We start from the raw sequence: 26744 nt of genomic DNA on the forward strand, positions 1-26744 counted from the left end.
AATAGTCGAAGAAAGTAAGCAGTGATACGACATAAAGGAGGAAATTGAAAAATGCTGTTCCTTCTTTATGGAAACGCTGTTCCTTAGGGAAATAGAAGCTTAATAAGAATCCAAACAGCGATACGAGTTCGATAGGGGACGCTGTAGCATAGGCACGTTCTTACATGATTCATGTGGAATGAAAAGAATTTTGAGAATCTTTAAAAACAGAGAATATTTCATCTACCAGTTTTGTAATGCATGCTAGGTTAGATACACAATTCCCATCTTCGACACCAAACATTGATGACTCGATCGCACACACGGCGCACGAATTGAACACAATAATTATTCATCGCTCAAATTTTCGCGCGAACAATGAATCGGTGAATAATGTAAGAAGTTTGAATTGCAAACAGTGCACTTTCGGGCGCCCGTAATGATGGGTCTTTTGTGAATGAGTGAATAGTGTGGCGCGACGTGTGATAGAGATTGATGACAGTTTGCACGTCAATGCGCGCGCCGCTGCTGCTATCTTAAGTAGCGACTGTGAAAGGACTCAATTTCCCCTTTTTTCAAGCCGGGAAAGTCTTCCAGATTGCTGCAGAAGACACGATTTTCATTTCCCATCGCGGCCGAGGCAGACATTATTTTGCACTATGTCGTCTGAATGAAGAGTTGCAAGAAAGGAAGTGCGACTGCTATGATTTATAGACTGCAATCCGGCCTGGAAAGTTGTTGATTTCGGTTGGGAAAACTTTATTTTGAAACTTTTTCTTTAGTTGTGGTAGATGTCCTCGAAGAATTTTTCAAGACTTGAGAAACTAAGTATGAATATTATGGTGGATTCATGTGGCATATAAAGAATTTGAATGATGACTTTAGTTGTGAGAGAATTTGATTCAGAAATATTAATATGTTTTCATCCATTTGTGCTGATGACACAACATGCATGACGAGCATGTGCCTTACACTTGTCCTGTCGTTAATGGCCACCTTCATAGACTGTGAGACTGCTCTCTAGAGTGGAAAGTTAATTCGGGTTGTAATTGGATTCCATTTTCAAACTAATTTCTGTTGTTGAAGTTATCCAGGGGCTTTGTGTGATGAATCTTTCAAATAGATCTCATGAGAAGAGAGAAAATTGTGATTACCTTTTAAAATGAAAGAATTTGCTAAAGGAATAGTTAGCGACCGAGCGATAAAGCTTACTTATCAGTAACTGTATATTAGATAAGAGTACCGTTCTGTACCGAATATTTTCTAGAAAATTATTAAATAAAATTATAATTATTTTGCAAATAAAGCACAATTATTTACGAATTGCTCATTGAATTTGAGGTTACACTTTGTTTACTATCGATCAGATGTTTAAAACAGCTGAACACAGCTGACTGATTCAAAGTATTGTCAAATGTCATGCTGGCTTCACGCAAGATATAATACCATCTCTAAAAATTATAAAACTATCAATAAAGGACCAAGAATTTCAAATAAAAAAATAAAATGTATGTATTATCGTTGAAATTATTTATTATTTAAGAAATTATATTATATGTCAGGTCTTATTGTAACTAACTAGGTCATAGCATGAAATTATATTATTGATAAAACGGCAGAAATTAATTATAACAGTCTCAAACCTAATAAAATTGTATAAGAATATTAATTTATTAATGATTAATTCAACTGAACCACATGGTAATTAAATCTCTTTGGCAAGCCTAAGCCAATCATAGTGCATAGAAATAGCACCAAAAAGGTGATCGTTTGAAAGCAACACATGTTAATCTACTATCAGACAACAACCCTGCCTTATCATATACGCTAGCACATGTACATTGTATGAGAGGAACTATGTCTAGAAGATTAAGCAGTTTTAAGAATTACATAAATTGAATTATTATTGTAATTAAAGGAATTATATTCTACTGCCTGCCACTGACGTCATGTCTACGTCACAAGCATTCTACCAATGGCAAATTTTCATGCAAATTATTACATCGAGATTCTGAGAAGAAAGGTCTAGCCAAGAAGCTGAGAGAAAAGACAGCACTTCCCTTTTGAAATCCTCACCGTTCAGATCTCTTTATAGTTACCAAGACCTATTTGTAAAATTTTCGTTCGATTTTATATGTTTTATTGTGAGCCAATATTTTAGGCCAATCTATTTGTTATTTGTAAATTTATTTTCATCAATCGATAAATTTAAAAGTTTAAAGTAAATATCCCTTAATTAATTCGGTGAAGGAGATATTAAATTAAAATTCCACACGTGCTGAAACCGAAGCCTGGATTGCTGCCGATCAAACGATTTTGATCTAAAGAAGAAAACCACGACCGCCAAGGAATTCACGTGAGTTATAAGTTTAAAAGGGGCCCCAATCTACGCTTCGAAAATATTTCAGTGCAGAAACATAAATTTTCTTCGTTAAATTATTGGCCACGCCGACAAGCGCTTTTAGTTATTAAGAGCCTAGAATTTATTCAATATTTAATTTATACGAACTTGTAGTTGATTAGCTATCCTCCGCTGCCAGAACCACGACCCCGAGCATTTTAAAAATATTTTATAATTCATTTTTCACTATTTTTTCAAAACTGTTAAACTTTATCAATTGTAAAATTCTGTCGAATCACGCATGGTATCATGCAAGCACAAGAACATTTTAACTCTTTTGTCAATGCTAAATTATTATCAATCTGTAAATCAAATTCTGAATCTGCACTGTATGATCATATATTTATTATAATATATTCCAGTTTTGTTAATTCGCTTTCTGAGTTCGATTATTTCTTAAGCCTGTCAATTATTGTGTCTGATACGTTCTATATCATCAAGAACCGATCGAATACGATCATTGAAATAATTGAATTAAGCTGGATATTGGAACAGGTCTAAGTGGATGTAGCGAGTGGGGTCAGATCGAGATATTTATTCTTTGTCCTACCTGCTCATATATCAGCTTTTATCTGTTACCAACCTCGACTTAGGAGCGAACACATCAATTGTACAGCAGATGCAGCCAGAGATCATATAAATTCCTACAATAGAGCTTAAAACCCGACAAGACTCTGTTCTCGAAGTATATTCTGAACGATATTTGGTCCAAATACCGTATTTTAATCCTTCAGAACTTATTAGAGACGCAGTCCCGTAAATTATCTACATCGGGATTTTTGCTCGACCTGTATGATTTTGTATGCTCATTCTTCACAGGTAATAATTTTAAGGTATCCGTATTCAGTGTTTAGCGATCGCTACACTGCTTATAAAAAATTCATCATTATACAATCTGTCATTAGAAGAATCAAGGGTGAGCGAGCGTTTAGGCCTCCCGCGATTCCGACAATTGTATTGAATCTTGTAGTGAGTCAATCAGTCTGGTGTTCACTCAGCGTCCACACACGCATTGCAAAATTTATAGCCTCTACACCATTGATTCAGTACAAGATTCACTCTACATGTGTGAAGCCTTCAAAAAACGCACCACATGATTTGCCGGCCCAACGTGAGGCATTTAAATACAGCATTACATCACCCTACGTGTATTGTCCTATCCTTGGAGGTGAGAGTGACTCCCCCAGGAAGAGCTTCACAATATGTAAATTGATGAAATTGTTTGCATAAAATCTAGTTTATGATCGAACTGAGAGCCTGGGATGGGAGAGCCTCTGAGTTTCTCTTTCATTCGAAATACTCAATTATTTTCATTCCAGGATCCATTATCTAATTTGAATAATACATTTTTTACATTATCATACAGCTCAGGTAATGAGATTGACCCTATTGCAAAGACGTCTAGAGTATGGTTCCACTAGCTCTGCTATACCAGAGAGAACTTTTATACTTGTTTAGTATAGGAGTTTAAACTTCTAGATTGTTTATTCTGTAGCTATACGTTTCTGTTTGTATGGTTTTTGCTAGTGATCTGAATTCATCCCTACCATGTTTCTCCTGATAGATTACCTTCTAGGTGAATAGAACTCAAAATTATTAGACCATAGTGAGGTCCACGTTATAATGGCAGTGGAGGAAGATAGGAGAACAACGTTGCTGATCATCTGTGTTGTCGATGCCTTCTATAGACGGTAGCTGATACAGGTTTATTTATATAAATTATTAACTCTTCATTCTAGTTGAAAATAATCAAATATAGACTTCTTATCTAGACTAGATATCTTATTACGTAAGAAATTATATTTTTCAATAATTTCATAATGAATTTTCATACTTAAGATGAAATATCTTTAAATTAATTATTATTCTACATTGTTAACCGAGCAAAGCGAGAAAGAGATAGTGCTATTCGCTTTTTGAATGATAGACAAGAATATCAATACCATTGCTAATCAAACACTGCCAGTGTAACTCACTATAGCAGTCAACTTTTCCCATTGTGAACTGATAGTGATTGTGAATATAACAATAAGTATATTTCAATGAGTTTCTAGTATCCTCATATAATCGATATTATTCTGAATAATGATCAATTGACACGCATATAAGTGATTCAATTAATATTAACTTACGTGAACCAGTCATACCAGCGATTGAGCTCATTGGGAATAAAAAATACTTTACTCCCTGGAACATAATACTAAAGTGTCACTTTTTCGCTCTCGGGAGGAAAAAGACAGGAAACTCCCTAAACACTAAAAGTGACTCCATTTAAATAACATGGGAAGCATCTCTATTTCAAAAACGTACATTTGAAATAGGTTAGAGGGTCTGAGCTCAGATGAGGAAGCATATAGAGTAGTCATTGAACCAACTAAATTCAATACCTTAACCAGACATTTGATCAATATGTGAAATTTATGTTTGTATGCTAAAATTATTACAAACTTCATATCACCATACTAAAAAATGTATAATTTTTTTTCATTCCATGTTATTCATAATACTAGCCAACCAATATTCCTCATTAACTAATCAAATTTGAAACGGGAACTTCATCATAGATGTAGTTGTGGCGGCCATTGTTGTTACAACTTATGTTGAGATTACAAGCCAGCTGTTTCTGTTTACTTTTTAGATTATGTTGTAACACATTGTTTGGTAACGTATGTTTTTAAAAATTATTTTATTTGCAGTTTTTATGAAAATTTAGGTGGAGGAAAAATGTTGTGTATATCACGAGTGATAAATGTTTTTTTCTCCCTCAGGAAAATTGTTGCCCTCGGCTTCGCCTCGGGCTTCAAACTTTTCCCTCGGCGAGAAAAACAGTACTTTACTCTAGATATACAAATAACTATTATTTTCCAATTAACAAAAAAAGTACAGTGTAATTTATTTCACTCACTTCTCAAACGAACCAATCAAGGACAAGGGTGGACTGTACCAATTGAACTTTATTTCGTTCTTCAGAGGTATGCATGTACAGTCAGTTACCGGCTGCTCAACGAAAAAGCAAAGCACGCTACCGCAAACATACCAGGGTTTCTTTTCAGTGAGGACTAGTCGAGTCATTCATTAGGGCTATCAGTGATAGAGAGCGCCATTGATTCGAGTGAACTCTGTAACAGTACAGAGCAGCCAATGAATGAATGCGCAGTGTTACTCAGTGCTTTCAGTCCTTGGACAAACGGTGAGTGCAATTAAAAACAAGAAGTAATTGGTTGTGATGCAATCGTATTGAGAGTTTATGATTAAATTGATCTACTCCATTTAATAATTTCCCAGTACTGAATCTGTGATGATTCAATCATAACTGAACGGTATGAAATTGAATTATTAGAGTGGTAGAGTGAAGATCGAGCATAAACACCCTACAAAGGATACTCCAGGATCAGCTGTTATAACAGTGATGCTGTAATATAGCAAAGATGCAGGATTGGATAAACAGGAGGCAGTGTTGGGTCAGTACCGCTCTTCCGGTAAATTCACAAGGAACAATGACCTCATTATCCTGGGTCGTAGCCGTAATCCAATGCTTTATTCATGTAATGTTGAGCATCAAGTGGAGCCATAAAAGCCTCTTCAACGTGAGCCTAGGGTGCACCGGAAGTTGGAGCTTCCTACTTGAACCCTTGATAATTATGGTTTAATTATTGTGGATCTACATGAACGATTAAATATTCAACAAATTTCCATAATCAGCATTTCAATGTATAGGATCTCATGTTTCGTTTAACAAAACTTTAATATCAAGTTGTTAATCGTTAATATTGAGTTGTTAGCTTTATTTATTTATTCAATCGTCCAGTATTACACAACTTTAAGAAGAGTACCACAGGCTTACGCTCAAAACGGTTCCAATTCTAATTTATACAAAAGTCCAAATGTAGCTATGGAGTGAGTCACGTATCGCCTATCACTTTAGTAAGTTTCACCGTATAAAGTCAACCGATAAGCATAGGTAGCAAAATGTCTGTCATTAGACAAAGCAAATAGCTCTATCTTTTTCCAAAACCGGACCGTTGGCCGAGTCGTTAAGCTTTGAGGAAATATAATAGTGAATCACCGGAATATTAAATCTCAGTCATGATAATTAAATCAATGGAATTTTTTTATTGACAATTATTGATACCTTGTGATAAAATTGATAAAGATCATCGATTGATATTCACATCATACTTACCAGGATGTATCAAAGCAAAGTTATCAACAATGGAAGGCACTGAAAAAGAAACGTGATATTTATGCTGCCCTATCGTTTCCACTGACTTCATAACATATAACATGTACTAGGGTTGCAATTACTTTTTTGTGAATTGTTTTTTGAGAAGATTTAGTTGTTGATTTCAAATGGTCATTACTTGAATGCTATTGTCAGTTACAGATCACTGGAAAATACAAAAATGTAAGGCAATCTATAGTTAACACAATTCAATCGTCTGCTCACTTGATACACTTTCACAACAATGGGATATTGCTTATCATCTCTAACATCCAAGATTGGAAAAACTATGTTAACATCCGCTCTAAATAACCTCGAAATCAGACTTCAATTCTAGTCCAACTGGGAAAGTTCTGTAAGTTTTTGGAACCATTAACTTGTACAACTTTTATTCATATAAGACTATGTTACTCATATTATTTGAACAAATCGGTCTTTCAATTTCAGCAACGAAGACCAGTTTTCCTAACCAGCATATCTGAATCCATGTGACCTTGAATTTAGATTCATTTCCACGAATACAATGCTCCAAATAGGAGTGAGGTTGAAATTCCTGTATTCAGGAATCGGAGACAATGATTCGCGTGCCATAAAGAAAATGATGATTCATCATTGATAAAGAAATAGGAAGCTAAATAGTCGAAGAAAGTAAGCAGTGATACGACATACAGGAGGAAATTGAAAAATGCTGTTCCTTCTTTATGTTCCTTAGGGAAATAGAAGCTTAATAAGAATCCAAACAGCGATACGAGTTCGATAGGGGACGCTGTGGCATAGGCACGTTCTTACATGATTCATGTGGAATGAAAAGAATTTTGAGAATCTTTGAAAACAGAGAATATTTCATCTACCAGTTTTGTAATGCATGCTAGGTTAGATACACAATTCCCATCTTCGACACCAAACTTTGATGACTCGATCGCACACACGGCGCACGAATTGAACACAATAATTATTCATCGCTCAAATTTTCGCGCGAACAATGAATCGGTGAATAATGTAAGAAGTTTGAATTGCAAACAGTGCACTTTCGGGCGCCCGTAATGATGGGTCTTTTGTGAATGAGTGAATAGTGTGGCGCGACGTGTGATAGAGATTGATGACAGTTTGCACGTCAATGCGCGCGCCGCTGCTGCTATCTTAAGTAGCGACTGTGAAAGGACTCAATTTCCCCTTTTTTCAAGCCGGGAAAGTCTTCCAGATTGCTGCAGAAGACACGATTTTCATTTCCCATCGCGGCCGAGGCAGACATTATTTTGCACTATGTCGTCTGAATGAAGAGTTGCAAGCAAGGAAGTGCGACTGCTATGATTTATAGACTGCAATCCGGCCTGGAAAGTTGTTGATTTCGGTTGGGAAAACTTTATTTTGAAACTTTTTCTTTCGTTGTGGTAGATGTCCTCGAAGAATATTTCAAGACTTGAGAAACGAAGTATGAATATTGTGGTGGATTCATGTGGCATATAAAGAATTGGAATGATGACTTTAGTTGTGAGAGAATTTGATTCAGAAATATTAATATGTTTTCATCCATTTGTGCTGATGACACAACATGCATGACGAGCATGTGCCTTACACTTGTCCTGTCGTTAATGGCCACCTTCATAGACTGTGAGACTGCTCTCTAGAGTGGAAAGTTAATTCAGGTTGTAATTGGAATCCATTTTCAAACTAATTTCTGTTGTTGAAGTTATCCAGTTGTCGATTAATTCTCAATGAATATGAAAACTGAGAGTTTTTAAACTTTGAGATAATAAGATTGCTTTCAAACATGAAAAGTTTAATAGAGTTGAGTTAGTAGTTGTAGAAAAAGATACTTCAGTTTGGAACTTTTCCGGTAGTCTATGAGGCAAAATTGCTGGTAGGAAGGCCCAGGATCATGAATGGGCTCACTAGGCATGATATAAAATACAGATTCCAATTTGGAAGGTAACTAATGGTGAGTGCTTATAGCTTTGACGCCCAATTGATCACTGATGCTCTCTCTAGTTGCTCTTTCTCGCCTGTCATTATTCCTCATGAGTAACATAAATGCTTCCCATACGATCAATGATGACAGTTTTAAGTGAATCTCTCTCCGGTTCCTCTAATGATAGGCTACATGCAGTTGCATTTCCGATTATTTCTATTTTGCATGAAGCACAGAGCTCTTACAGCAGAGCTCGGGCATCACAGCCACACGTTGCATCAATTGGATTAGTGAGCGAGAGAATTTGGAGAGTGCATTAACTATTGGTGATTATTGGGACTAGATTCGATTCCAAATTCAAGAGGTAGATTCCCATAACATTTCCGTGATTTTTATGAATTTTTGTCGTGTTATTCAATAATGTATGTATGGCTTTAACTTTACATCGATTTGGACATGCAATTGTACGTGCACTAATCATAAGTAATCAACATCTATCCCTCTATTAGTTTTATATTGACCTACAATTAGCAAATGTTTATTAGTGTGGTTATTTAGATTAGACAAACCAACTAGGATTGATGCTTATCTGTGTTTACATGATTGCATGGTCGCCTTATAATGTCTCACCTTCTGGGTGTTTAAACCGGCAGCTGTTTAATCACCGTTTAAACTGAGATAGTACCCCTTAGTGGATGTTTAATAGTCGACATGGAACTAGATTGAACTATTTTCATCTATTAACTTACCCTTAAGATTCTATTCTATTGATTCTGATTATATTGTCATCGATTTAAATCAAAATCTCCCGTTCCATACATTCTTCCCATGGAAAATTGGGTTTAAATGTCTCTCATTAAGATAACCATTATGCATCCATTTCCTTAAATTTCTGCATCCATTTCCGCTAGTCACTGTGCCAGTCACTAAATTAATATTGATGCATATTTGTTTGAACTAAGCAAATGTTCATTTGTGTTATAGCCTACTCAGCAAATGCTCACTAATGTACTTCAGCTGTACTATTATTGTACCCTCTCCATAGGGTATCAATGTTGTGAACATTACAAACCCCACATCAAATACTGTATCCTCATTTGACGTTTTTAAAGCTATTCTTTTGTTGTAAATTCATTTATTCAGTTCCTCAAACAGGTAATATACCTTTGGGCTTTATTGTTTCTGAAGAATATAGTATAATTATTTTGTTAATTTCTCATTTTTGTAAAATTATGTGACAAAAAAAAATTCAAAATCAAAATCATTTTTTTCTCTGTCAGTCTATTTTTTACATTCTATGCCCTCTCTATAGAATATTAGTATTAAGTTGTAAACATTACAAACCCCACATCAAATACTGCATTTTCACTTTTCTCTATCTAATCTCATTCTTTCTATCAATATTTTTTCTCTCTAGTCCAATTTTTTTTTACATTCGAACTTATTTTGTACTACTATTGAGTATTCTATATTGAGATGTACATTGATTAGAGTGTATATTGTATAGAGTTCATTGGTGTCCATCCATATAATCCATATATACTATCTACATTGTTCATACTATTAAGCAGTTTATGTCGTACGTATTCAATGAGCAAATGTATACCAACCTTTTAGTATCAGCCAATTTTAGGGCCAATTACCAACTGCAATTAGTTCAGCAGCACAGACGACTATTTAAATGAGAGCGGACCATTCTATTTTGATTGGACAGAAGACACGTCGACTGTTGGAAACAAGAGCTGTTTGTTATGCAGAACACAACACTGAGTCTTGAAAGCACACGTCTGCCAAAGAATTGCTTCACTCTCACTTTTGTACTTGACTGTGATGGGTATACACTTATAAATGAGCAATATACAATCATGAACTTTTGATTCGTATAGCGAACATTCTTTTGTGAATGTAGATAAATATATATGTGAAATATATATGAAGGAGAAGGTGTAGGAAAAGCATGAGAAGGTGGGATAAGATTAGAAGAGTTCTCCATTCATGTATGTTACAATATATGAGAGGAATTGAGAAAGGAGTGGGAAAATGAGAAGGATTAGAGTTATTTATTCATGTATGTTACAATATATACTGGCAAAATTCACTCCGAATGACATTATTGCTAATTATTCAACGAATTTCATAAAGAACTGTATTTAAAACAAAAAAAAATGATGAATTGAATGAAACAGAAACAGAATGATGATTGAATGCAATTTGAATAACGATAATTGAATATTGTGTTTCAATGAATAACAATTATTGTCCACTTTCTGAGAAGAAGAAGAAGAAGAAAAGAAGAAGAAGAAGAAGAAGAGAAGAAGAGAAGAAGAAGAAGAAGAAGAAGAAAAGAGAAGAAGAAGAAAAGAAGAAGAAGAAGAAGGGGGAGGAGAAGGAAAAAGGAATGAATGAATGAATGAACGAATCAAAGAAGAAGAAATAGTTGGATAAGAGAGGAAAGATATTAAAGTGTGAGACGGAGAGGAGAAAAAAATTGAGAGAGAAAAAGAAGAAGACGATGCGGATTATGTTACGGTAACGCAATTCTAATTATTAAATTTGACTGTTGAGTGAGAAAGCTGCTGCTTTGTTGAATTGAAGACGCCAAAAAGTACCAATAATTGTTACAGTATAACAATTGTTCAAGTTGGAAGGGAAGGAACCACTCTGTGTGGCAAAACTAAGTTGTAACACGCAAGCATTATATTATTATGACAAAGGAGTGCAACCAACATTCGAGACCTACTCAATGCTATTAGTTTCTCAACTCTTCGATTAACGTTGAAGCTACTACCTACTACCTAATAGTAGTGGAAGATAAATGAAGAAGAAGAATACGGAGTAGATGGAGGAGAGGAGGAGGAGGAAGAAGAAGAAGAAGAAGAAGAAGAAGAAGAAAGAAGAAGAAGAAGAGCCGTGAACTAAGTTCAAGAGTCAATGCCTCGTCATATTAATCAGTCGTTAACACACAAGTTGAATGCAGATGAGAGTGCTCTACCACCCAGCAGTCATATTACTCGTATGTTATACAAATATAAGAATTGAAGTCTAGTGGTTTGTAATTTGAGGATGCGATTGTGCAGGAGAAAATTGAGTTGGCACTTGGAACAATATTGACATTATGGTTCAAATTTCAATATTTCCAATCTAATAAACCTAGATTTCTCTATCCCCACAAAAAAATGTTATACTACTAAGGCCGTAATCACACTTGCCGATTCCTTGATGGCACGGCACCACAGAATAGGACAGAAATCTCTCTGATTGGCAGATTCTCAATAAAATTGAGAATATTATATATGAACATATTATGTTAACCTAATCAGCCAATGGTAAATTGCCGTGTCGTGCCGTGCTGTCTAAGAATCGAGGAAGTGTGAAAATGGGTTGGGGTGAATGCTCTAGACAAACTTCACAAGATTTCATGAAGTTTCATTAAATAACTCATGTCTTTGACGAAAACTTTGACAGAGATATACTTAGCAGTTTTCTTAACATTCTTAACAATTCTTAACATACTTAACATTCAGACAAAACGAAATCCGTTGGTGTAAAAACTTAATAACTTAAATGGATTGAAGTATTCATACAAGTTATTATTATGAAGTTACTATTATTATCATTATTCACAATTATATCCATTCATGAGTACATCACCCTTATTTCTATTTCTTGGATCAGTCTCCAACTATACAATTATCATCATGTTTTTTATTTTTGTTCCATCATGCTTTATTTATGAATGAACAAGCCGATTGAAGATTATCTTTCTAACTTATTATTATATTGGGTTCAATGATACTTATCCAATTAATCATTGTATTTGTGATAGAAAAGTATGCACAATTTGTAGATTTGTTTTTGGAACACCGTGAGATATCCACAGACAAAGTGAAATTTCATTAAAGTAATTATTCTCTCAATAATTATGAATTAATCATTCATGAACCATAGTCTCATGAATCAGTCAACCATATCATAGTTGAGGAATTGAATTCACCAAGAAACCACAGATCCGTAGTCATCAGTAGGCTACATATTCTTATTGAAAGAGACTACTTGTTTAGATCCTACACTCAATCCAATTCCAAGTATGGATAAATTCAATGGTCAAGTACCGTGAACATATTAGGGCAGAGAATAAAATCAATACACGAAAAAGGATAAGACGATGATGCGGATTATGTTACGGTAACGCAATTCTAATTATTAGAGTTGACTGTTGAGTGAGAAAGCTGCTGCTTTGTTGAATTGAAGACGGCGAAAAGTACCAATAATTGTTACGGTATAACAATTGTTGAAGTTGGAAGGGAAGGAACCACTCTGTGTGGCAAAACTAAGTTGTAACACGCAAGCATTATATTATTATGACAAAGGAGTGCATCCAACATTCGAGACCTACTCAATGCTATTAGTTTCTCAACTCTTCGATTAACGTTGAAGCTACTACCTACTACCTAATAGTAGTGGAAGATAAATGAAGAAGAAGAATACGGAGTAGATGGAGGAGAGGAGGAGGAGGAAGAAGAAGAAGAAGAAGAAGAGAAGAAGAAGAAGAAGAAGAAGAAGAAGAGCCGTGAACTAAGTTCAAGAGTCAATGCCTCGTCATATTAATCAGTCGTTAACACACAAGTTGAATGCAGATGAGAGTGCTCTACCACCCAGCAGTCATATCACTCGTATGTTATACAAATATAAGAATTGAAGTCTAGTGGTTTGTGATTTGAGGATGTGATTGTGCAGGAGAAAATGAAGTTGAAACTTGGAACAATATTGACATTATGGTTCATATTTTCAATATTAACCATTCAATTTCCAATTTAATAAACCTAGATTTCTCTATCCCCACAAAAAAAATTATACTACTAAGGCCGTAATCATACTTGCCGATTCCTTGATGGCACGGCACCACAGGATAGGACAGAAATCTCTCTGATTGGCAGATTCTCTAAAAATTGAGAATATTATATATGAACATATTTTGTTAACCTAATCAGCCAATGGTAAATTGCCGTGTCGTGCCGTGCTGTCTAAGAATCGAGGAAGTGTGAAAATGGGTTGGGGTGAATGCTCTAGACAAACTTCACAAGATTTCATGAAGTTTCATTAAATAACTCATGTCTTTGACGAAAACTTTGACAGAGATATACTTAGCAGTTTTCTTAACATTCTTAACAATTCTTAACATACTTAACATTCAAACAAAACGAAATCCGTTGGTGTGAAAACTTAATAATTGCAATAGATTGAAGTATTCATACAAGTTATTATTATGAAGTTAGACTACTATTATTATCATTATTCACAATTATATCCATTCATGAGTACATCACCCTTATGTCCATTTCTCGGATCAGTCTCCAACTATACAATTATCATCATGTTTTTTATTTTTTGTTCCATCATGCTTTATTTATGAATGAACAAGCCGATTGAAGATTATCTTTCTAACTTATTATTATATTGGGTTCAATGATACTTATCCAATTAATCATTGCATTTGTAATAAAAAAATTATGCACATTTTGTAGATTTGTTTTTGGAACACCGTGAGATATCCACAGACAAAGTGAAATTTCATTAAAGTAATTATTCTATCAATAATTATGAATTAATCATTCATGAACCATAGTCTCATGAATCAGTCAACCATATCATAGTTGAGGAATTGAATTCACCAAGAAACCACAGATCCGTAGTCATCAGTAGGCTACATACTCTTATTGAAAGGAATTACTTGTTTAATCCCTACACTCAATCCAATTCCAAGTATGGATAAATTCAATGGTCAAGTACCGTGAACATATTAGGGCAGAAAATAAAATCAATACACGAAAAATTCGTCCATTTGCTATTTTGAAGTGCGAAAAATTAGAAGTGTGAGTGAGTAGTGGATTGGCAGAGACTAGTTTGAGCCAATGGACTCAACTCAAACTGAAACTCAAACTCAATAGACGAATTGAAAGGAGCAGTCAAGCTGAAACGGCGATTATAATGGAAGTGATAGTGGTGAGACTCACTTCACTCTTTCAGCATTGCTTAAATGGGTAGCACTGATGTTATACATTGGGAATACTGCCAGTTTGAAGTGAGCAGAGCGCTGACATTTTGTCGATATAATCTCTTCTATTCCAGTCAGTCTTGGAGAAACATTCTTCCATTCAACGGCTCCTCAACGATCCATTATATATTTTTCTTTCGTTGCGCCGATAGAGAAATCAATTCGCAACGTCATTTCAGATGGAAATGTTATTGTATTATTGTGCAGCGTTCAATAAAATCGACAGTCGTCAGCTTTGTTGTCCCGTTTCAGATGTGGGCTATCTCGATAAACGCTTTCCAAAGATAAATGAGGTGAGATAAAAGGCAGAGTAGGGAATGGACTATCAGAAAGCAGTGGAACCGTGAATTATTCCTACACTTTGAAAATGATAATAACAGTCACTGTTTAAGTTGGAAATGGAACAGTGGAGTAATATCTACAGTTACTCTATAGAAAAATCTGGTGTGGTACACTCACACTACTTTCCTTGCTCATTGATCTATAAGCCTCATTCTTAAACGAGGATAATCTAGGGGAATAACATTATGCCGATTGGCGGCTTAATAATTTTATTAAAACTACGATTATACTATTGTTATTGTTTTCAGAGTACATTTTCCTTTGTTTGAATTATAAAATTTAAGGATTTTTTAAAAGTTGTCAAAACAGCTGTTCTACAAATAAAATATCGACGTGTGTTCTTTTGAATAAACTGCTCTACCCACCTACCTCAAGCACGAGAAGGAGGTTACAAAGTAAATTTCTCAAGAATGGGGTGGACCCCCTGTTAGTTTCTCAGGAAGGAAACTCATGCTAGTTTATAGAGCTGATATATAACTATACAGGGTATGAATTTGAAAAAAATCGGTCAAGTCATTTTTGAGAAAATCGTGAAAAACATGTTTTTATTTTGCGATTATCCGCCATTTTTCTCAAGAATATTACGGAGCTCCTGCAATTTTCCAAGAAATGAGACTCATGACAGTTGATAGGGCTTATAAATAGCTATCTATGGTAAAAATTTGAAGAAAATCGTTAGAGCCGTTTTCGAGAAAACCGTGAAAAACATGGTTTTTTAGTGATTATTCGCCATTTTTCTCAAGAATATTACGGAGCTCCTGCAATTTTCCCAGAAATGAGACTCAAGTCAGTTGATAGGGCTTATAAATAGCTATCTAGGGTATAAATTTGAAGAGAATCGTTAGAGCCGTTTTCGAGAAAACCGTGAAAAACATGGTTTTTTAGTGATTATCCGCCATTTTTCACAAAAATATTACGGAGCTCCTGCAATTTTCCCAGAAATGAGACCCATGTCAGTTAATCGGGCTTATAAATAGCTATCCGTGGTATAAATTTGAAGAAAATCGTTAGAGCCGTTTTCGAGAAAACCGTGAAAAACATGGTTTTTTAGTAATTATCCGCCATTTTTTCCGCCATCTTGAATTGAATTTTATTGAATTTCTTATTGTCGGGTCCTCATGGTATAAGGACGTTAAGTTTAAAATTTCAAGTCAATCGGTTGATTAGGAATGGAGTTATCGTGTTCACAGACATACACACATACACACATACACACATACACACACACACACACACACAGACCAACAACCAAAAATCATGTTTTTGGACTCAGGGGACCTTGAAACGTATAGAAAACTTGAAATTTGGGTACCTTAATTTTTTTGGAAAGCAATACTTTCCTTACCTATGGTAGTAGGGCAAGGAAAGTAAAAATATATTATTCTCATCTATAGATAAATGGAACAGTGATCTAAGATAAAATAATGCTCTTTAGATTCCTTGTTAGCTCGGGAGAATATATTATGAACTAGGATAGATGTATATAAATTCGCATGATACTATTGTATTATTAACTTGGATAATATCCTCTTGAAGGTTGGATTACTCGTGAATTTACATTGAACTGTCAGCTTCCTCAAAGAATAAGATCAATCCTTTCCTATTTGATCAAAGCTTGAAGTTCAGAGTTGATCGTGTTTTTTGGATGATCTCGCTTTCTCGCTAATCTAGATTTTGAACAAAATGGGAAATTCACAGTTTAGACTCGAGGATTTTGGCAGGTGTATGCTTCATGATAACTATTGAAAGCCTCAATCAATCACCTTGAACAGACAATTGAAGCGTTGATACAGATTAAATATGTTGGTTTTCTATAGTTTGTTTCATAATAGGTTGGTTATTCAATAAACCATTAATATAGAATAGTTGTTTCATTCTTGAGAAATTTATCTATTCATTCAAACATTCAGAATTACACGACTACTACAATTTGAACTACTTCATCATTTTCAAGGCGAACCAGGTTCGCGTGGATCATCAATCCATGAATCAATTATTATTATATCTGATTCGTTCATTTATATCAATACCGGAAATCGTATCATCATTAGTTTTCAAAATAGTACTAGGAAGCTGAATGATTCATGATGATGGTGACAAGTGAGGACTGCTCGATTCCAGCTTTCAAATTTGGAAATTTGAAATCATAAATAAAATATTGAGTTCATTTCAAGGTAATGTGCACTTGAAGTTTTGAGCTAATTCTTGTTACAGTTAGAATAAGACGAGTTCAATTAGAAGAACACCATTTTTTGATTTTCAGACAATCATTAGATCTCAATGAAAGCCGTGATAATTGATCATGAATCAATTTGAAATTTTTCACTGGCTCATTAATCAAGTAAGAAATATTGGGGCACCAAGCTTCGCTCGCTATTTTCATCATTTATTGATAAACAGAAAGGAATTCTCTTAAATGATCGTGTTTCTATTTCACAGCTGGCTATATGATTGTCATCTTATGAATTTCGGGGATGTGATATTTTGATTTTTCACATACTCACTCGCTCACTCACTTTTTTACTATCCACAGCTGTTTCAGCCAAGAATTAATGATCCTTTTGATATCGTTCAGCGAGTTTTCTCAAGGATGAGACCTAGTGCAATCGAATTTTTATATCATAAACCTACTATGTTCCAAATTTCGTAAAAATCGTTAGAGCTGTTTTCGAGATTCGTTGAACATAAATATCCAGATATAAATAGATATAAATAACCAGATACAGAAATTGCTCGCTTGATAATTATAATAGGATGAGTAAGTACTGATGTTCTGAAAAAGAAGCATCGAATGTTTTTATTCTCTTCAGATCCCGTTCTCATAGATTCATAAATTACAGAGATTCAAAATTTATCTGCAGCTCTCAAATAACCTTGGAAGGTGAAATTTTTTAATATTTGATATTAAATCCTATCATGTTAATTCAGCAATTTCTGTATATCTGTTGTAAAATATCGGAATTTGGGTAGATAAAAATCCCTAACCAAAATATTAATAGGTCTGAAATAAAGTAACTGGCTAATATCGCCAAATAGATAACAATTAAGATTAGATAGCATCAGCTTGTTCTGGCTAAACGGTACAAAAAACCTAAAAAGGATTTGAAAGAATTTGTTGCTAATAAATATATTATTATATAAAATATTTTGAAGATTGAGGCTAGGTATATGCATTCAGGGATCGGCGACCTAACGATCGACCAAATCGAGCAACGTAGAATCTGACCAAAACCCTTGGCAGAGCTCTATTGCAACAAAACAGTATGCAATGTGAAAGAACACATGATCACGTGGCTAACTATTAGGTAGCATGAAACAAATATTAGTATATAGAATATTAGCTAGCATGTAGAGAGCATAAGTAAAAAACCTAATAAAAATAATTAAGTGTATTCAGGAAATAGGAGGTACCAGGCGCATGAATACTGAATCAAATTTGCATGCACCAATAGCACAACGGCAGTTAATAGGCGGCCATTGTAGGCCAATTCAAAAATATTTATATATATTTCTATAAATGTTCGGAATCTATGTTAAATTGTTGTATAGTCTATGTTATAGATATGGCCCGAAGGCAAAGAAATTATTAAACGCACAACCTAAGTAATAATTTGATATTTTTTGTATGATCTATTTGAACCTTAATGGCGGAGGACTAAGATATTCAAATTTTATGTTAATTTGAAAGTCGGAAATAAGATTTGTAAAAATTGAGAAAGGAGAACCATCACTCGCCAGCCAAATGCCACCATGAGAGGACCCTAAATATTTTAGAGCGTAATACCTTGCTAATAAATTGTAAAAGTTAAAGTTAGATCAAATTATTAAATTTCTTAAAGGACTTTGTGATGCTCTTGTAAAGCAGAAGTCATTTTCAATTTCAAATAATTTATAACCCCTTGGAAGAGACGATTCCGGCTACCATATTCCAGGACCACCAGGAGTTGGATTGACATCGGCGGCTTATAAGAAGATTTTCGACACGTGAGTGATAAATATTGAATTAGTGATGGGCGCCCTAGTGCTTCGAATCTATCTAATGATCAAAGCTAGCTCGTCGAAAGGGTTTTTATTATAAATTAAGAATTTAATAAGAAAAATACTTGCGCAAGTAAAATTAGTATAAAAGGTATTTTATTGAAGGAGAAAATAGATCAATACATTTCAGAAAATTCTATTGAATCAAAGAAGTATAAAATCTAGGCTATTAAAACATATTCATATGATATTTAATATTTGCGATATAATTTGCGATAGTTTGTTATAGCTCTAATTCACTAGATGAATTGCTCTACCTATTCCATCAGGTGCCGAATCTTGCACCCTGAGATAAAATATATATTCAATACAAAGAAATCTACTAAGTACTGGAGAATTTAATATATATATATTTGGATTATTAGTTGCCAATTTATCAAGTTGATCTTAAAGAACCTATTTTTAATTGAATTGTCCAAGTCGACAAGTATTAGCAAGCGCATATCGCAGCTACATGCAAAAGGATGCATATGATTTTAAGATAAAGGCACATGGTAATGATTCGTGCCATAAATCTAGAGTATAAAGTTTAGCCTGTGATATTTTACTGATTTCAATTATTGTTCTATTTTTATTTATATTATATTTTTTATCGCTCTTTATATATTTTTTGCCTCGATCTATTTTTGCATTATTTGTCAATATATGTATCAAAATGTTTATGGTGTGCAATTTATTTTAATTCCTCAACACTATAGTATAAGTATCATATTTATATATATTTATTTTTTTTAATGAATTACAAGAGTTATAGGGGAAGCTCATACCTGGGCCTATAAAGATTTTATGAGACTGAATCCTATTAAAAAACCACGACCTAATGATATAATTATATCAAATATTTCATGCTCTACCGACTGATGCCAAGCAGGAGGCTAATCGTTATTTAAATAAAGAATAACGTGACATAAAACATGCTGTACCAACGTGGGACTGATGATGAAAGCCGAGCTCATTAAATGATTATTTGAAATTAAGTCAATACCCATATTGAAGATAATATTGAAAGACAAGTCTAGTTATATTAAAATTTATCGTGGATGGATAATGAAATTATAGATAACTTATACGAGTATTGAGGAAAACAGGCGAAGTAAAATTTGTATTACTTTTTGGGGAATCAATAGCTTTAAATAAAGAGAAATTATATGTTTTAAAGAAAATTTTATATTATTGTTATTGTAAAAAATATATGTTTTATAGAGAGAGATTATATTTTATAAGCCTAAACTGCTATTACTTTCTAGTCAAGAATATATTATGTATTTAAGCCGGTTGGAAAATAAGTCACAGTCTGCAAACTAGTCAAGAATTAAAACTAAACATTGGGGGCGCTAGAGCATTATAAAAAACTTAAGTATAAATACCTTGTCTTTGAGTATCCAAACACTTTGCACATAACTGTTTCACTGTAAGTCCCGGTTTGTGTCTCTTTTGTAAGCATTTTCGCTTATTATTTATCACTTTTTTAATTGGTATTTATCATATTTGACACAATGAATCACACTCCCGCAAACTCTGAAGTTTCATATATGTACGGCGGTTGCACAGATCCCACTTTGTCGACTCCCAGCACATCGAACCCCACCATGGTAGATGCCAATACGCCACGAGAAAGGGAACCAGGAAGTGTCGGGTCGATAGTCTTCGATCCACAAGGTCTGCAACCTCTATCATCCACTCGAATCGACGCCGCTGACACACCATTGAATCAACAGATAGCAGAGATCAACTTTGAAGGGGGCGAGGAGCAGCCTGCAGAACCCGCATCTCCAGAGGCTGAGTCACATCTGAGCAAACAAAGTCTATTTTCAGTCACAGAGCTAGATCCATTTAAAAGGGTAATAATGGAACAAACTAGCCGTATGTTCAATATTATGTTACAAAACACAATGGATAATATGATGCAGGAGATTAAAAAAGAGAATGCTGCAATAAAAGAGGCAAATAAACAAACAGTGGAACAGGGCATGAAAGAGACAGCAGGCGCTATAAAATCAGTAGAACGACGGTTGGATACTATTGAGACTAAAGTAGAGAATCATAGGGAAGAATTAAAAACAATGATAACTCTACAGAAAGAAAGTCAGGATAAAGTTACGGCAGGATTATCGGAAAGGTTGGATACGGTTACCTGTGAACTCAACAAAAGGATAGATAACCTAACCACACAAATCACCACACCCATTCAGGATTTAACAAATAACATTAAGGCCGATTGCCATCAAGAAATCCACAAACAAATTACCGTTGCCAATCAAAATTTAACAACTACAGTTGACAAAAATATTAACAGTATTAAAGAAATACAAAATAAACAGATTAATATGTCCACAAAAATGAACCAACTGCAAGGTAGCATCAATCAAAATACAGAAACCTGTAAAGCTTTAAACGGAACTCTACTAATCCAAAAATCCACTCTGACTCAATTAGGTCAAGAATAAATGCTAATAAAATTACACATAATAGTCAATGGCAGATGGCACAGGAAAAAATAACAGCATTAGAAAATCATATTCAACAACGACATCAAGGAATTCAAGCAGATAACATCAACTCACATAGTATATTGCAAGGACTGGGCAAATTTGATAATACGGATCGCCATTTGCAACCTCAACCATTCATTGATCAGATAAAATTAGTACAAACTCTTGCACCTACCTCTTGGAGCATGTGGCGTCTTCGTTTGACTAGTTTATTGATTGGCGAACCCCTGATGTTCTTTCGGAGTAGAGCCCATGAATTTACATCATTGGATGAGTTTGTAGCTGTCTTCCTGGAACAGTATTGGAGCAGAAGGAAACAGTTGGACGTGCTAGCGGACATTATATCATGCGATTTCAACCCTAACTTAGACGGTGCATGTACCACTTTCGTCACTGCCCTACAGTTTAAAAATTCTCAATTGAGCGAGCCCATTAACGAATCGGCATTAGCAAGTATTATTCTAAAGAAACTACCGTATCAAGTTAGAATGGCACTCACCACACAACCCATTACTGATTGCAAACAGCTGATAAATCATTTATATAGCATACAGTCTGTGATGGCAATATCAAACCACCGTTCAGACCAGAGATACACACAGAATCAACATAACTCAAAAAGTAATCAGTATAACAGCCAAAATTATGAACCGGTATCATATGATCACTACCGATCTGCCCCTCAATTTGAACGCCGCTATGAGCACAAGAAAAATGGTAACTGGAATAATGGAAATTTTCAAAATCGTCAAACAAACCATTATCCACAGCAAACCTATGAAAGAAATTATTATTATGGCCATGATCGATTTAACACAAATAATGATTACACTCAGAATAATTATAATAGAAATTATAAACCGCCTACTCATCAAATAAGTACAAACTACACCATAGATCATGCGTCCAGATAAAATCAACAAAGAACACAGAAACCAACACCAGATAAACCACCACCAAAAACCAGCCGCAAACATCAACCCATATTAAGTATCCTGTTCCCCGCCGAAGACCCATCACCGCCGGAGAACACAAACAGCCGCCAGGAGGAGACCGCCACCATACTACCCGCTTTGAACGTCACACCCGCGCATCAAGAGACCGCCACCGCACCCGCGCATCATTCGACCCCACCAAGGCACCCCAATGAACCCAGGATAGAGGACCAAGAGGACGACAACAGGGAGAAGAAGATGCATCGCAAGGCCCGGAGACGGAAGCGCCCGAGGACACCGGACGGCCGACATCAGGACAGAGAGGACGGCATTCGGGAGAAGAGGTACCAGCATCACAAGGCCCGGAGGCGGAAGAAGCGGAAGAAATGGAGGGACCGCGCGCGCCGATGGAGGCCGCATGCACGCTTCAAGGGGCAAAGGAGGACAACCGACCAATACGAGGATGGAGGACAGGAGCGGACCGACGGCATGCATCCGCGGCACATACGCTTTAAAGCAGACAACCAGCTATGTGACCGGCAAAATGGACGTAATAAATGGAATAAAAACAGAGCTACTAAAAGGACTATTACGGATTCATGCATGGGCAACAATAAAGTGGGCTACTTGTGGAGATTAATTAAGGATAAACGGTGTTTGAGAAGAATGGAAGCAATAAAAAGTAATATAAAGAAAGTGGAAGTACCTGGATATTATATGTTGAGAGATTATATTGTTAAAAAGTTGATAAATGTTAGGATATGGTGTGTAATGTTTGTAATAATGGCTGTGATATTAATAAAAGACTGTGTTGTAGATAGGATGGGGAATATTATATTGTTATCATTAAAAGAATCTATTATTGATAATTGGGAAGCTAATATTATAAAAATGTTTATTGTCTTGAGCATAATGAGTTATAATGAACCGAGATCAAGAATATTAAATGAATATAAGAGGAAAGATGAATTAAAATTACATGATGATTGGAAAAAGAATGGATTAAAAGGATATACCTGATACCGGGGCTTTATATTCATGAAGATAAATTATCAATTAGGACAGCCTCAACAACCGGACAGCAGATAACCGAACGGCCTACAGCAGCAATCTACAAACAGAATGCAAGAAGATGCAAGTAAATCACAACATTTCCACATGCCATATCACAGAATTTGAAATAAATACGATAAGTAATCAAGGAAAACATCACTATCAAGCCAATTACTAACCTTTCTTAATAAATTTAATATTGATGAAGCAACCTCGTGTCAACAAATCAGATTTTTGATTTCTCCCAACCATCCAAAGCCTGCAACAAGCAAAAGATTAACTTTTAATTATGTAATTAAATTAGTTACATCAAATAAAAAAGGACACAAGCGGGGATAGTATATTTAAAATTTGTTAATTACCTTTAAAAGGAAAAAAATGCAGCAGTTAGGTTAATTATGAAATTCGACAGCAAATTCTGTAGAACCAGTGACCAGCTGGGCAAAGCCACCTAAATCAAATATGTAACGTCTGTTAAACATATGTTTATGAAAAAGTATTGTAACCCAAAAATGTTATTTATTACTGTTATTTATTATATTTATTAATGTTAGTATATTTATTTATATGTTTTATATTTATTACCGTTAGTTATGCCATGTTTGTACCCTGAAAAAACCTAAAGTGAATGCTAGCTACCCAAAACCAAAGAGCCATTAGCAAAAAAAAAGTATTGTACCTGATGTATAGAAAATTATTTATATTAAGACCTAAGAAGTACTATAAAATATAAGCCCAGAAGTTTTGTACATCGAAATTATTGTCTGAAAAGAATCAATTGTGAGAATCAAGAAATGTGTGTAGTTAGGTTGGCGGCCCTGCGAGCGGCGAATTTAAAAATACTATGTTTAAGTGTTGTAAGGAGGAATGCATTTAGAAGATTAAATTTATGATATTTTATGTGTGTTGAGGAGGAGAATTTGTTATTGTATTGGATAGAGGTCTAAAGGAGGTGCAGCAGATAGATCTGTGAACTGTGATAAAGGTCTGAGAGTATAATTTATAAATAAAGTATGGTATATATCGATGTATTGAAGGGTGGATTTTCATTAAAAACATTGTGATTCTCAAATATTTTGAATTCAAATCCAGGGGCGCGTGTAAAATATCGGAATTTGGGTAGATAATATTTATTATCCTATTTTTTTTTGAATTGTCCAAGTCGACAAGTATTAGCAAGCGCATATCGCAGCTACATGCAAAAGGATGCATATGATTTCAAGATAAATTCACATGGTAATGATTCGTGCCATAAATCTAGAGTATAAAGTTTAGCCTGTGATATTTTACTGATTTCAATTATTGTTCTATTTTTATTTATATTATATTTTTTATCGCTCTTTATATATTTTTGCCTCGATCTATTTTTGCATTATTTGTCAATATATGTATCAAAATGTTTATGGTGTGCAATTTATTTTAATTCCTCAACACTATAGTATAAGTATCATATTTATATATATTTATTTTTTTTAATGAATTACAAGAGTTGTAGGGGAAGCTCATACCTGGGCCTATAAAGATTTTATGAGACTGAATCCTATTAAAAAACCACAGCCTAATGATATAATTATATCAAATATTTCATGCTCTACCGACTGATGCCAAGCAGGAGGCTAATCGTTATTTAAATAAAGAATAACGTGACACTGTTTATATTTTTATATCTGGTTATCTGGTTATTTTTAATCTCGGGGGACCGAGCTTTGCTCTGGAGTGTAAAAGCATAGAAACTTTGTAACGGAAGATTGAATTTAAAGTTTATATTTTTATTCATTCATTTTCTCAGTGTACTATTATTTTTTACAGTTAAATGAGGAGGCACAACAGGCTCATGTCCAAAACTGTCCCCTTTTCAAATTATAATACAGTCCAAATCAAAATCTAGGTTAAGCTACTATCACTCATCAAAATAACAATTTATTCACACTTCAAAAAACAAAAACATCATCAATTACAAAATAGATATACTATGAATTCGATTTATAATGTTATAGTATGTTTGCTACAATGTTTGATTATTCTACTTATATTTGTTAATAATTGCAATTATACACTAACAGCATCTAGTTACTTTTTGGACTGTCTGAAGTAAACATGTCTTCCAAAAAAAAGAGAAATAAACGAAAATAAGTTTTGCTGAATTTTTCTTCTCGTGAGATCAGCTGGATGATCCCACACATGCACTCGTCACTCTCTTCCATTACGGTATCGACAAAATTTCCAGCTGTTTTCTCAAGGACGTATTTATCCTTTCAATGTCTTCAGCGAGTTATTCTAGGGTTGAGACCTAGTGCAATCGAATTTATATCTTTTATTTATCTTTTTTATAGAAAACATGTTTACTTCAGAAAGTCCAAAATAGTAACTAGATGATGTTAGTGATACATAGTATATTAACAAATATTGTAGCAAACATATTATATAATTCTAAATTGGATTCATAGTATATCTATTTGTAATTGATGATGTGTTTGTTTTTTGAAGTTGGAATAAATTGTTTTTTTGATGAGTAATAGTAGCTTCACATAGATTTTGATTTGGACTGTAGTTTGAATTTGAAAAGGGACAGTTTTGGGCATAAGCCTGTTGTGCCTCCTCATATAACTGTAAAAATAATTGTACGACTGAAAAATGAATATAAACTATAAATTCAATCTTACGTTACAAATTTTCTATGCTTTTACACTGCAGAGCTCGGTCCCCCGATTTAGATAGTATAGCACCAAGAATAATGTGATGCGGGTTGCCTATTCTGTTCCTTCAAGCCTCACATAATCCTTGGTCATTCTCATGATGCTATGCGCTAAACAATGATCTGAAGTTTCCGTCCCGTTTTGTTCTAATTTTGTACCTTTTCTGTTCTGCTATGTTGTTGTTCCTGCCGTTTTTGAATTCACTCAGTGTTAATCCTGTATCAGTTCTATTCCGTTATCTTTCTACTGTAACTTCGATTTTTTCAGATTTTAATTCGTGCCTACTCATTTTATGTTCTGTAATGTTCTTCTCATCACTGGTTCTGATTCTTTTCTGTTTCATCATGTTTTCACCCTTATTAGTTTCCTGTCTATATAAATTAGTTTCCTAATTTATTAGGAAACTGAAAAATTATTTATTAAATTATTAATTATAATTTATTTCATTATTTAGTTTCCTAATTTATTTCCCTTATTAGTTTCCAATCTATGCATAAATTTTGATTCCTCTCTGATTCCATCGTGGTTCTGTTTTGCTCCTGTTTTATTCGTTATACTATTCTAACATTGCAATTGATTAATACGATGCATATTATAAATACACTACACAATACAATATGAT

The sequence above is a fragment of the Nilaparvata lugens genome, chromosome 2, assembly GCF_014356525.2.
Source record: "Nilaparvata lugens isolate BPH chromosome 2, ASM1435652v1, whole genome shotgun sequence".
Lineage (NCBI taxonomy): Eukaryota > Metazoa > Arthropoda > Insecta > Hemiptera > Delphacidae > Nilaparvata > Nilaparvata lugens.